The sequence below is a fragment of the Peromyscus leucopus genome, chromosome X (assembly GCF_004664715.2).
Source record: "Peromyscus leucopus breed LL Stock chromosome X, UCI_PerLeu_2.1, whole genome shotgun sequence".
Lineage (NCBI taxonomy): Eukaryota > Metazoa > Chordata > Mammalia > Rodentia > Cricetidae > Peromyscus > Peromyscus leucopus.
In genome coordinates this window covers 106,810,903-106,825,611 of record NC_051083.1, presented here as the reverse complement: position 1 = coordinate 106,825,611, position 14,709 = coordinate 106,810,903, and positions in this window count along the sequence as shown.

The window sequence follows — 14,709 nt, the reverse complement described above, 5'->3', positions numbered from 1 at the left end:
ATCATGTAAGATGTTCAGATAGCAATAGCAATTATAAGCTAATTAGAAGAGCAGTAAAGTATAAGCAGCAGAAAATCTAAACCAGTCAGTCCTTCATGTAAGATATATCAGCTAAGAACATCAAGGCAGCCACAACGCCTATGCTGAATATCTAAAAGAATCTATGATTAAAGATTATAAACCAAACCATGGAGATTATTTTAAAGGCAATATGTGTATTCTGGAGGTAAAAGTCATAATAATCAAAATGGTAAATGATCACAAAAAAGTTCTAGTTTCTGGTCCAATATAAGAGGAATATCAATGTTAGTGCTTTTGTTGTTCTGGTTTCGCTCTATTGGTATATAGTCACTGTATACCAATATATAAAGTAGCTTTAAACAGGATATTTTCAAACAAGTATATAATGTATTTTGAATAGATTTACCCCTATAATTGTCTACCATTCCTTTTTCATCCTCTCTCTTTGATTAGTCTCTTTTATAATTCCCTAGATTGTTTCATTTCTACTCTGATAATAAAATGTACTTACAATATTTTATGGATCTCTCTAGAAGCTAAGGCTAACAATTAAGATACAACACATGTTAGTTTCTCTGATTCTGCAATATCACAAGGTAAACACCTTTATAACAGTTACAGGCAAATATGGAGACAACAGTAGAGCAAAATAATTTCATGTTAATAAATTCTAGGATATGAAAGTAAAATGTTTCATTGAGATTTGGTGGAAGCTGAGTTTAAAACTTCAAGGGTCCCAGCTATGTTGGATGCTTCATAGCTTCTGGGCATTTTTATTTTAATTTCAAAATTTTTCAAAGATAAAATGATTATACTAGGAAATTTTAAAAATTTATTTGTTGACAATTTTTCATATTTAAACAATGTATTGTGAACACATTCACCACTCAATACCATATAGACTCCTTTTCTTTCAAATAGCCCCTTTCTTACTTTCACATCTTATTTTTTGTGTAAGTCTTATTCAGGTAGCCATAGATGCTATGTATCTGTGATTATATTAAATCTCTAAATCTTTTTTTCCAGAGCATAGGACCAGAGCCGTGTGCTAACTATGGAAGAGCTCTACCATTGAAGCAAATCTCCATCCCATGTTCTCTGAGGTTTATCTCATAGAGTTCAATCTGATTCTCAGAGGAAATAAAAGAAAAATCCTATATTCTAGCATGGAAGAGTCTGTATTGAAACATCTCACATCATTTTCTTTTTTTTAATAACAAGGCCCACACTCTGGAAATTTTATTAACCAGAGTTTCTACTGCTAGAAAAGTTTGGGTAGCTTGACAAAAGAACATTATACAACCCTAATCCACTCTAGCCATCCTAATCTATCTTAGTGGATAAGTGAATGAAATCATGTGTGATTTTTGATTAAGAGCTAGCACTACTAGAAGACATTCTCACTGGTGCAATAGTGGCTCAAACAATCAGTGAAGTAACCACTCACATTTTGATTGTATTAAAGTTTATAAAATGAATTCCATACCTAGCACTATTACCTTTAAAGAGCCTGTAGCTCTACAGGTTGTAGACTCTTGGGTAGACTCTACTAGTATTACTTTGCTAAATGGGCATAATATTAAACTGAATCCTAATATTTATCTTTATACTCATCAATCAATGCATCTCTCAACCTTCACATGAGAAGGTTCTATTTTTTGCCAGAACTTGCACATAGCATCATGATTACACAACTATTTGATACCATCAATTAATTTATCTCACTGGCAAAGACATGCAGACCTAAATTGTAGAGTTGGAGGAAGACAAATGGCATCCCAAGCATACTTACAGTTGACAAATCTGCATTCAAGCAAAATTAGAAACAATAAGGAAAATTTTACCCTACACTGACAAAAGTCATCAACTGATCAAAAATATGAAATAATTGTACCTATATACGTAACACGAATCTTAAATAGTCTTATTAGTAAAAAACTCGATGCCAGCTATTGGGGTAAATTTGAAAGATCAGAGAGACAGAACAAGCCACAGCTTACCTCACCTTGCCAACTTCTCAGCCAATCCTGTTTCCTCAAACTGGAAGCCTCTGTGTCCTCATTTGAATGGATCTCAGCTTAATGGCTGCTAAAAGCCTAAAAGTTGAAAAGCCTCTAGTTCCTGATTCTCACACCTTATATACCTTTCTGCTTCCTGCCATCACTTCCTGGGACTAAAAGTATGTCTTTCACAAGCAAAACATTCTACAGAAATACACAGAAAAATATGACTAAGAGACTCTAGACCTATGGGCTGAATATGGACGTCCCAACATTACAGAGGAACTTTGGATGACTGTCCAGGCAGAGAGCTGGCTCTGTCATTCTAGATTTTTAGAAGTTTCTTACAATGCTCTTTCTGTTTACTTAGATAATATTATATTCTTCTGGGGTCTTTGATGTAGTTGAATACTAGATAGTTATAATTATGGTTTTCCTTGGTTATGATAAGAGATAAGGTAGATATGAAACCTTAGACTCACAAATATAGGATAGATAGGATATCTTCTTTAATTTTGCCAAATACAAACAGACTAGATATTATAACTATAATTCTTCCTCGATAACTGTTTTGTTATAAGTAATTTTACTATGTTGAAGTTAAAACCTTCCTTTTGAATAGAAAAAAAGGGGAAATTATGGGTGACGTTTTTCTGTATGTTGTGAATATGTGTTGCCTTTATTGGTTGATAAATAAAGCTGGTTGGCCAATGGTGAGGCAGAATAAGGTTAGTCAGGACATTCTAAGCAGAGAGAGATGTAGGAGAAAGAGCAGAGAAGATGCTGCCAGCTGCCATCATGAGAAGCAAGATGTAAAGATACCAGTAAGCCAAGAGCCACGTGGTAAAGTATAGATTTATAGAAATGGGTTAATTTAATATGTAAGAGCTAGCTAGGAAGAAGCCTGAGCCATTAGGCCACACAGTTTGTAATTAATACAAGCCTCTGTGTGCTCATTTTGGTCTGAATGGTTGTGGGACCGTGGGACCATGGAGCTGGGCAGGACCAGGAAAACTTCAGTAAACACATCCCTTTGTCAAATAATAAAATACTCTGCATACAAAAAGAAAGAGTATTAAAAGCTTCAAGGAAAAAGACCAAGCAATGTATAAAGGCAGACCCATTAGAATTTTACCTGACTTCTCAATGGAGACTCTAAAAATCAGGAGGGCCTGGACATATGTGCTATAGACTCTAAGAGACCACAGATGCCAGGCCAGACAACTATACCCAGAAAAACTTTCAATCACCATAGATTGAGAAAATAAAATTTTCCACAATAAAGTCAAATTTATAAACAATACCTACTCCCAAATCCAGCCTTATAGAAGGTGCTAGAAGAAAAAATCCAAACCAAAGAGGTTAACTGCACCCATTAAAACATAGGAAATAATCTTGCACCAGCAAAATCACTAAAAAGCTGGTAGATAGGGAAATCCTGAAACTAACTAACATGAACCAAATGGATCTAGCAGATATTTACAGAACATTTCACCCAAACACAAGAGAATATGCCATCTTCTCAGTACTTTATAGAACTTCCTTAAAAACTGACAACATACTTGGCCACAAAGAAACTCTCAATAGATACAAGAAAATTGAAAGAATTCCATGAATCTTATCAGACCACCACAAATTAAACCTGGGCATCAATATCAACAGAAACAACAGGAAGCTTACAAACTCATGGAAACTGAACAACTCTCTACTGAATGAAAAATGGGACAAGACAGAAATAAAGAAATTAAAGACTTCCTAGAATTCAATGAAAATGAGTGCACAACATACCCAAACTTATGGGACATAATGAAAGCGGTGCTAAGAAGAAAGTTCATAGCACTAAGTACCTTCATGAAGGAGATGATATAATGCAGAGATCCCAGATTAGCAAATTACCACACCTAAAACTCTAGAACAAAAAGATGTAATCACATCCAAGAGGCATAGATGCCAAGAAATAATAAAAATGAGGGCTAGAATCAATACAACAGAAACAAAGAGAACAATACAAAGAATCAATGGAACAAAGAGTTGGTTCTTTGAGAAAATCAATAAAACAACTAAACACTTACCCAAATTAACTAAAAGGTGGATAGAGAGTATTCAAATAAGCATAAACAAAAATGGGGACATAAAAACAAACAGTGGTGTGATGGCACTTGCCTTTAATCCCAGCACTTGGGAGGCAGAGGCAGGTGGCACTCTGTGAGTTCAAGGACAGCCTGGTCTACAAAGCAAGTTCCAGGACAGCCATGGCAGTTACACAGGAAATCCCTGTCTTGAAAAAAACTAACCAATCTACCAACCAAACAAACATGGAGCAAGTCCAAAAAAATGTTAAGGTCATACTTTAAAAACCTGTACTCCCCACAATTGGAAAATCTATAAGAAATGAATCATTTTCTCTATAGGAACCACTTAGCAATGTTAAATCAAAATCAAATAAATAACTAAAATAGAGTTATTACTGCTAATGAAATAGAAGTAGTCATTAAAATCTCCCAATCAGACACAGTTACTCTGATTCCCAAACCACACAAAGACTCAAGAAAGAAAGATAATTACAAACCAATTTCCCTTATGAATATAGATGCAAAAGTACTCAGCAAAATACTTGCAAATGGAATCCAAAAGCACATTCAAAGATCATCTACCATGATCAAGTAGGCTTCATCACAGAGATTCAGGGATGATTCAATATATGAAAATCAGTAAATGTAATGGACCACATGAACAAACTGAAAGAAAAAGCCACAATCTTTTCTTTAGATGCAGAAAAGGCCTTTGACAAAACCCAACACCCCATCAGGATAAAAAATTCTGGAGATACAGGAATTCAAGGCATATACCTAAACATAATAAAGGCAATTTCCATAAAACCTATAACATCGAATTAAAAGGGAGATACTGCATTTAAAGCAAATCCATTAATATCAGGAATAAGACAAGTATGCCCACTCTCTCTTTATCTGTTCAGTATAGAACTTGAAGTTTTGGCTACAGCAACAAGAAAACTGAAAGCGATCAAGGGGATATAAATTGGAAGAAAGAAGTCAAAGTGCATTTATTTGCAGATGATATGATAGTATAAATAAATGATTCTTAAAAATTCTATCAGGGAACTCCAAAAGCTGATAAATGCTTTCAGTGAAGTGTCTGCACACAAGATTAACTAAAAAAAATCAGTGGCCCTCCTATATACAAATAATAAAAAGATTAAGAAGGAATCAAAGAAATACACCTTTCACAATAGGCACAGATAACATAAAATATCTTGGGATAACTTTAACCAAGCAAGTGAATGTCCTATATGAATAAAAACTTCAAACCTTTGAAGAAAGAAGTTGAAGAAGATATCAGCAGCTGGAAAGATCTCCCATGCCCATGGATTGGTAGGATTAACATAGTGAAAATGGCCATCCTAGCAAATGCAGTCTACAGACTCAATGCAATCCCCATTAAAATTTCAAAACAATTTTTTAGAGACCTTGAAAGAACATTTTGCAATTCCACATGGAAAAACAAAGAACCCAGGATAGCTAAAACAAAGTTGAACAATGAAAGAAATGATAGATATATCACCATCCCTGATGTCAAGTTATACTATAGAGCTATGGTAATAAAAATGGTATGGGTGATGTAATAACAGACATGTTGAACAATGGCATTGAGTTGAAGACCCACACATAAATCTAAACATATATAGACACCTGATTTTTGGTAAAGATAGCAGAAATACACACCAAAAAAGACTGCATATTCAACAAATGGTGCTTTTAAAACTGGTTGTTGGCATGCAGTATAATGCAAATAGATCAATATCAATAACCCTACACAAAACTCAAGTCCAAGTAGATCAAAGAAAGACTTCAACATAAAACCAGATACATTAAACCTAATAGAAGAGAAAGTGGGGAATATCCTTGAACACACTGGCACAGGAGAGGAGTTTCTGAATGGAATACCAATAGTGCAGGCACTAAGTTCAACAATTAATAAATGGGACCGCTTGAAACTAAAGAGCTTCTGTAAGGCAAAGAACACTCTCAGACAAAGTGGCAGCCTATAAAATCAGAAAAGATTTTTATCAACTCCACATCTGATAGAGGACTAATATTCAAAATATATTAGGAACTCAAGAAACCAGATATCCAAAAAATAATTCAATTAAAAATGGGGTACATATCTAAACAAAGAATTTCTCCAGGGAATGCTGAAGAATAGGGGAAGAAAGGATTGTAGGAGCTAGAGGGGTCAAGGACACCACAAGAAAACCCACAATGCCAACTAACCTCGGCTCACAGACTGAACTGACAATCAGGGAGCCTGCATGGGGCTGACCTAGGCCCTCTGCATATGTGTTACAGTTGTGTACTTGATAATCTTATGGGACTCCTGACAGTGGGAGCAGGGTCTATCTTTGACTCTTTTGCCAGCTTTTGGGACCCTATTCCTCATACTGGATTGCTGTGTCCAACGTTAATATGAGGGTTGGTGCCTAATCTTATTGAAACTTGATATGCTGTGTTTGGTTGATATCCAAGGAGGCATGCTCTTTTCTATTAGAAACAGAGAAGGAGTGGATGGGGGATTAGAGGGGTGTTGGATGGGGAGAGACTAGAAGGAGAGGAGAAAGGAGAAACTGTAGTTGGATGTAAAATAACAACAACAACAACAACAATAATAATAATAATAATAATAAATCTTTTAAAAATAATTCTCAATAGAGGAATCTCAAATGGCTGGGAAATACTTTTTAAAAGTTTAACAACCTGAGCCATCAAAAAATACAAATCAAAACTATTTTGAGATTCCATCTTATACCTGTCAAATGGCTAAGGTCAATAACACAAGTAACAGTTCATGCTGGTGAGGATGTGGAGCAAGTGGAACACTCCTCTATTACTGTTGAGAGTGCAAATTTTATAGCCACTATAGAAATAAATCAATATAGTCACTTCCCAGAAGATTGGGAATTGATATGCCTTCAGACCCAGCTCGCACACTTTTGGGTATAGGCAGAAGTTTTTGTCCTGCCAGAAGCTCCCAAATAAACACACTGAGGCTTATATTAATTATAAATGATTGGCCAATAGCTCAGGATTTTTACTATCCAATTCTTACATCTAAATTATCCCATATTTCATATGTACATTATGCCAAGTGGCTTGGTACCTTTTCTTAGTATGGTATACTCATCTTGCTTCTCCCTGTGTCTGCTGTCTACTCCTCTTACTCTACATTTCTTCATCCCAGCATCCTTAGTTTGGTTATCCCACCTATACTTCCTGCCTCGTTAAGGGCCAGTCAATTCTTCACTAACCATTGAGAGTAATATATATTCACAGTGTACAGAAGGATTATTCCAAAGCACTTGGGCACATACCCAAAGGATGTTCCAGCCTACCATAAGGACACTTGTTCAACCATGGTCATTGAAACTTAATTCATAATAGCCAGAAACTGGAAACAATCTAGATATCCTTCAACAGAAGAATGGATAAAGAAAATGTAGTACATTTACACAATGGAATATTATTCAGCTGTTAAAAAATGACACCATGAAATTTTCAGGAAAATGGATGGAGCTAGATAAATTCACCCTGAGTGAGGTAACTCAGACCCAGAAATATAAATATGGTATGTATTCACTTATGAGTGGAGATTACCTATTAAGCAAATGATAACCAAGCTTCAATCCATAGACTCAGAGAGGTTAGCTAAAGTAGATGGGTTTGAGTATGCATAGATTCCTATAGGAATGTGGAATAGAATAGATTTTATAGGTTGATTGAGGGCACATGAAGACAGGAATGGGAGGAATCTGGTTAGGAGAGAAAGGGATGGCAGGAAAGAGTGTGGAGAGAAACAGCTGAAATTAGAGGTTATTTGGGGCAGGATGTGGTAACAGTGTAGTAGAAACTTCCTGTAATCTATAGAAGTGATCCTAATGATGTGTTGAGTCTCAACTGGCCATCTCTGGTAGCCAGGTAAGGCTTCCAGGGGCCAGAATTGATTGCACTCAATAGAGTTGTTAGCCAATGGAGTTCCATGGAAATCCCCAAACAACCCAGGCCTTTGCTAAGACAAAGACTAGTGTTCTCCATCAACTTACAGCAAGAACAACACCCAGAAATCCCATTAAATATGGAGAAGTTGAGGCGGTGCCTACATATAGCCTTCACCCCATGTGCTATGGAATAATCCTTCTGTAGACTGTATGAATATTTGTTGCTATGATTGGTTTAATAAACAATCTGACTGGCCAAATAGCTGAAAAAGATAATGTTAAGCAGGAAAGCCAAACTGAGAATGATGGGATGAGAAAGGGCAGAGTCAGAGAAGTCACCAGCAGATGCAGGGAGAAACAAGATGGTCATGCTCAGCTGAGAAAAGGTACCAAGGATAGATAAGAAATATGGGTTAATTTAAACATAGGAGTTAGGTAGTAACAAGTCTGAGCTATTGGCTAAGCATTTGTAATTAATATTAAGCCTCTAAAAGATTATTTGAGAGCAGCTGCAGGACAGGAAAACTCCATCTACACCTATATTCTAGTGTCTTTGGTGCTTTAAGGTACTCTGAAGACTACTGAAAGAGAAATGTGGACACCAACTTAGCCACAAAACCTTTGACCTACAATCTGTCCCGCTTGAAAAATATGCTAAGGCAATGGATGCAGCCAGCCAATGTATGATTAGACTTAAGGCCCACTTCAGAAGAAGGAACCCATACCTGACACTGCTTGGGTACCCAAGAACCAGAGACTAGCCCAGAGGTCTAGGGTAAAACCAAACACTATGTGTCTAAAAAAACAAAATTAATAAAATGATATTCTGGTATACTCATAGATAATTATTTTATCCAGTCATTATCATAAAAGCTTCCTCCAGGAGCAGATGGGAACAGATAGAGAGACCCACAGCCAAACATTATGTGCTAAGAGTCTAAACTGGAGGTCTACATCAAATCCCTTCCCTCAGAGCTCAGGGGATCTTGTGTAAGAGGAGGCAGAAAGGTTGTAAAATTCAGAGGGGATGTAAGACACAAGAAGATAGTAGTCTGAATCAACTAAGCAAGGGGCATACGAGCTCACAGAGACTGAAGCAGCAAGCACAGGGCCTACATGGGTCAGTATCAGCTCTGCTGTGTGTATATTATAGCTATTTGCTTAGTATTTTTATGCGACTCCTGACTGTGAGAATGAGTGGGTCTCTGAAACTTGTGACATCTCTTGGGACTCTTTCCCTCCTGTTGCGTTTCTATGTCCAACTTGGATATGATGGTTTTTTGCTTCATCTTATTATGCTGTGGAATGTTTTGTATGTCCTGTGGGAGCCCTTCTTGGGTTCCTTGTGGCGTTACCCAGCAGGTCCGTATAGAGGATGATTAGGACCATGGGCCTGAGTGCAGGTGTTTGAGATGGTCTGCACTTGGCTGTGCTGGGGGATGGTCTGTATGTCAAGTTGTTCTGATTGGTTAATAAATAAAACCTGATCGGCTGTGGCTAGGCAGAAAAGATAGGCGGGACTAGCAGAGAGGAGAAATAAAAGAAGGCTGAGGCAGAGAGACGCTGCAGCCGCCGCAATGACCAGAGATGCTGCAGCCGCCGCCATGACCAGAGACACTGCAGCTGCCGCCATGACAAGAAGCATGTGAAGACGCCGATAAGCCACCAGTCATGTGGCAAGATATAGATTTGTAGAAATGGATTACTTTAAGGAATAGATTTATGGAAATGGTTAATTTAAGATAAAAGGAAATGGTTAATTTAAGATAAAGGAACAGTTAGCAAGAAGCCTGCCACGGCCATACAGTTTGAAAGCAAAATAAGTCTCTGTGTTTACTTGGTTGGGTCTGAGCGGCTGTGGGACTGGCGGGTGGCAGAGATTTGTCCTGACTGTAGGCAAGGCAGAAAAACTCAAGCTACATTATTATATTTTATTTTGTCATGTTTGGTTGCTATCTCTTAGAAGCCTGTCCTTTTCTAATGAGAGACAGAAGCTGAGTGGATTTGGAGGGTAAGTTAAGTGGGGGAGGGACTGGGAAGAGTGAAGGGGGGCTATACTCAGCACACATTGTATCAGAAAAGAATCTATTTTCAATTTTAAAAAAAGCTTTAAATAAACCCCCAAAGAGTAAGGAGTCACTGTGGAATTCTACCATTGAAATGTTTCAGGTTTGAGGTGAAAGTGTGTGTAATAATGAAAGATCTTAACTTTTAGGTCCATTGTGATGATATTGATACCATGGGATGACATCATCACAAAGCTCTGTCGCAGAGTTGGTATCATTTCTCATAGGTTTCAGAGGAACGTCTTTCATTTTGAAAGAGTGTGTGACTTTAAAAGTATGGGAGTACTGGTGAGAAAGAACCTGTTTAGTTATACTACAGCTATCAGAAAGGGGGTCATCTTGGCCTGTATGTAGAATCTGCTATCATATGTACAGATGGGTAAGATCTGAAGACTGTCTGGTCTGGGGATACAGCAACCGTATCTTAGAGAATTTGCACCAATGCCTTCAAACTACTGCCATCAATTTCCTTCTGTGTATTTTTTCCTATCTTGATACCAAACCAATGAAGCACAAACAATAGAGTTATAAAACAATTTATTCTGTGAACATTCAGGTAATGATTTCAAAGAGACACTCAGAAATTTGAAGTTGAGTATGGAAAGACATCACTGTAATTTTAGTATTTAGGAGACTGAAGAAGGATTGATTCAAGTTTGAAGTCAGTCTGGGCTGCACAGCAAACTCTAAGCCAGACAGGGTTAGAAAGCAACACTCTATTTCATAACATCTGATATAAAAAACAAATAAAACACAAATTCTTAAAATTAATTCAGTACCACATTAAAAAGATCACATTTCTGAATAAGCTGTTTTTATTTCAGGGATGCAAGGATGGCTCCATATTCTCAGATTGATAATATATCCCAGTGTATAATTAAGAATGAAAATGATATGAACATTTCAATAGATTCATCAAAGGCCTTTGTAAAATTCAACATTCCTTCATAATAAAAATCTCTTTAGATACTATTGATAATAGGAAATATTTCAACATTATAAAGTCCATATATAACATACCAATATGTAAATGGCACTAAATGGAGGAGGAAAACTGAAAGCAGTTCCATTGAACTAGATGAAAATGTTCAATCTCCCCTCTTTTATTCAACATGTTATTTGAATTCATAGCCAAAATAATAACATATAAAAGAGAAAAATAGTCTGGTAATTTCTATGCAATGTAACTATTACTTATGTACTTGCATACTTTTCTCAGAGTAGCTCTTCAAGATAGATATAGCACTTCACCCTTAAGTGCATCACTTCTAGCATTCACGAAGATGTGTTCTAGTAGCAATTTGAAGTTTTATGTATTCACGTATCCTTGGAAAAGTCTGTAGCTATAATTACAGGATTTTCACAGAACTCCTGAAGATTTGTCGTTCTGTAACTCCATATAAACAGGTGATCTTTGCAAAAGTTATTACCTTGTAGAGTTTGCCATAGAATTCTTCATACAGAATCATCATGCCACAACATTATTTTCTAATACTGTAATATCATGTCATTAGCTGTTTTCTGATGCAGCTCACCTTATATAGATTTGAGTGTTCTCTCATATCTTTTGTCAGGTTAGACATATCAAGGCTCTTTATGTGTTATTTTTTAAGAGGAAGTAAATAAGTGTTTTTCCCTGTATTTCAAATCCACATAGTTTGGAAAGGTACCCAATAACTTCTTGAAAATATTTTTTAAGTCTTTTAATAAACAAAAAACAGAGGCAGATTTGAATCATTACCAAGACATAAATTTACAAAATTATTAAATATAAAACATCAGGACAATAAAGTAAAGGTGCTGGCCTGTGTTTTGTTAAACCAAAGGACTCAGGTATTTCTTGAAGAGATTTTTTAATTAATATGATATAGCATTTACATTTACCAATTTAAGTGATTCAAGCTACTCATTATAATTTATTTGTAAATGTTATTTGCATATTTTCCTTTTGAGAGAAATTATATTATTGTTATTGTCATGTTTTTTCACTGGGCCATGTGAAAAACTAAGGAAACAAACAGAACAAAGTATCTTGCACAATGTGTGCTGAGGTCAGTACTCCTCTTAGAAATTCATAATTTCTTTTACAATCCTAGAGAAGTCATTCTTGATATTCAGATGATTATCTCTATCATAAAGGAAGCATTTAATGATATTCATTAAAATCTATTTGGCATTACAAAATTCCATTTAAGCAATTTACAAAACTTGAAGAGTAAATAACTGATGTGTTAAACAATTTTAAAACATACCAAACCAGTTTATTAATATGAACATTATTTAAAATACATCTCTCCCAAAGCAGACATTATTTTATTCATCATATAGTTTGGAAGCCAATAGATTTTTGTTAAAACTTTATTTAGGTATCCAGTTTTTGTAAGTACTGAACAGAAAGAGGCATACTCTGACTGGGAAGAGAAGTGAGCAAAGTAAGACACAGACAAAACCAGTTTTATAAGCATACAACTCTGTCTAAAGGTCAAGACATTCACCTAAGTCAGTTGAAAATTTTCAGAAGTGTAGCAAAATCTCATCTTTGTTTTATGGAAAACACATTTTCTATTTCCTTAGATTCTCGTAGAAAAAGGTGAACATGTTTCATTAGAATAGACAGTTAAAATGCTCTATTTCTTTGACCTTTAAAATATTTTCAACTGTGAACAGCTGGCCATTCTGCCCCTTTCCCAGAGGCTGCTTAGACTGTAAACAGGAGGCAAAGTAGAATTGCAGCCAATCTAATTATGGAATATTGAAAAGGTCAAAGCATTGCCCTGGGCTACAAAATAGTAAGATCTTCATTTAAAAGAATGCCAAATGTCCTAGCTACTCAATGAAATAGCAGCAATTTATATTTCTTATAAAATTAGTAGTGGGAAGCTTTTCCCATACATAAATTTCTGATCTACAAAAAATGTTACATTGTTGCTCAGAACTGTCCAGGAAAGCAGTATAATGTGGATTGTGTCAGTAGTTTAGGACACTATATCTCATGCAGACTACACCATTTCAGTTAGATTTTAGTGAGAAACATTGAGTGTCACAAAAAGAATACATTTATGTAAGAGTTAGATATTAGGTATTGGTAATGGTGAAAATTTCTGCGGATTTTGTCTGTTTCATAGCATTCCTGAATTCACTTAATCATCAAGGCCAATACTTGAGTAAAAACTTGGATGTGTCACAAGGAAACCAGGGAGAAAATAAAACCCATGAGGAAAATGGAACTGATGACAAAAGAAAATGGCAAAATCATGTGTCTTCTATCACCTTTCCTGAGTAATACACTTAAGACACAGGATAAACTGATACTCTTGCTATGGAATACACATATGTTTGGCTCTAAACTGAAGACAAGTTGAAGATGGGGATCTCATGGTCATGGCAGTGCTATGGGATTAACTGTTATCCCATGACTATAAGATTGTCCAGTGGATAACCAATAACATGCACAAACAGCTCCAGGACCTAGCACCATATATCAACTTTTGGAATGTAATGGTTAACATTTTATTTCTACTCTCCATATTTAGTGCATAGTCCTCTTATATAAACCTAAGTTCAAACACACAGGTTTTAAAATTTACTACAAGACACAGTTCCTAGATGGAAACATTTTTAACTGAGTTTGAGGAAGCCTATAAAATTTTTATGTACTATATTATATAATGAGAAATTTGGAACATCACATGGATGCCTCTGGCATTGCCTAGATTCTGTTCTCTAATTTGTAGGACAAATAAGAACTAGGTGTTTTACTAGGAGGCACTTTGTGAGAAGCATTCTGTTAAAAAGTTAAGCAACTAGGTTTAAACAAAATGATATAATTCCCAATGTTAAAGATAGCAAAAGCCAGGTTAAATCTACTAATTCTGGCTGTTGCATCCTGCAGGAATCCCTATGGTGAAGTCTGTACTGATAGATAACCAGTGGGTTTGCATGTAATGAGAAATGTGCTCACTAGAATCAACAGGAGTATTTGGAGCAGATTCCCTCAGGGGAACATCTTAGTTATACTATTGGAAATCCCTAGCAACCAATCAACTTGGCAGTTTGAAAAGATTCCTTTCTTAATTTGGAATTGGACCTTAAATAGCCCTTATAAATCTTTTTATAATGTCCTAATTTCATCGAATTGTTCACAGTCCAGGCCTGGCTTAGGGGATTTTACTTCTTCAAGCTTTACTCGGTTATCTTCTTATACAAATGTTATTTATGTCCATATTTTAGTAAGTATCATGTATGTCTAATAGTGCTATCAATGTCACAAAAGAGCACATGAACACCTTCTACTGCAGTATATGAAAAAGACAATATTTGTCCCCGTTTTAGTAAGTGACATTGGAAGGAGTTAGAAATGACCAATCTGGCTGGTATCCATACAGTTATTTTCAGGCGAATTTGAACTTCCTGGTCATGTTCATTAAAAGAAAAATAGATCATAGCCCATAGCAAAACAGTGGGTGATCAATTCATCAAGTTAATTACACTAGACTAAATTAGAATGACTTAGGTAATGCAGGATATGTTTTCTTTGATTAAAGGCCCACAAAATACTCTGATAACTATTAGAATAACTATAGTATAGCCATCTCCACCATTTTATAGAGAG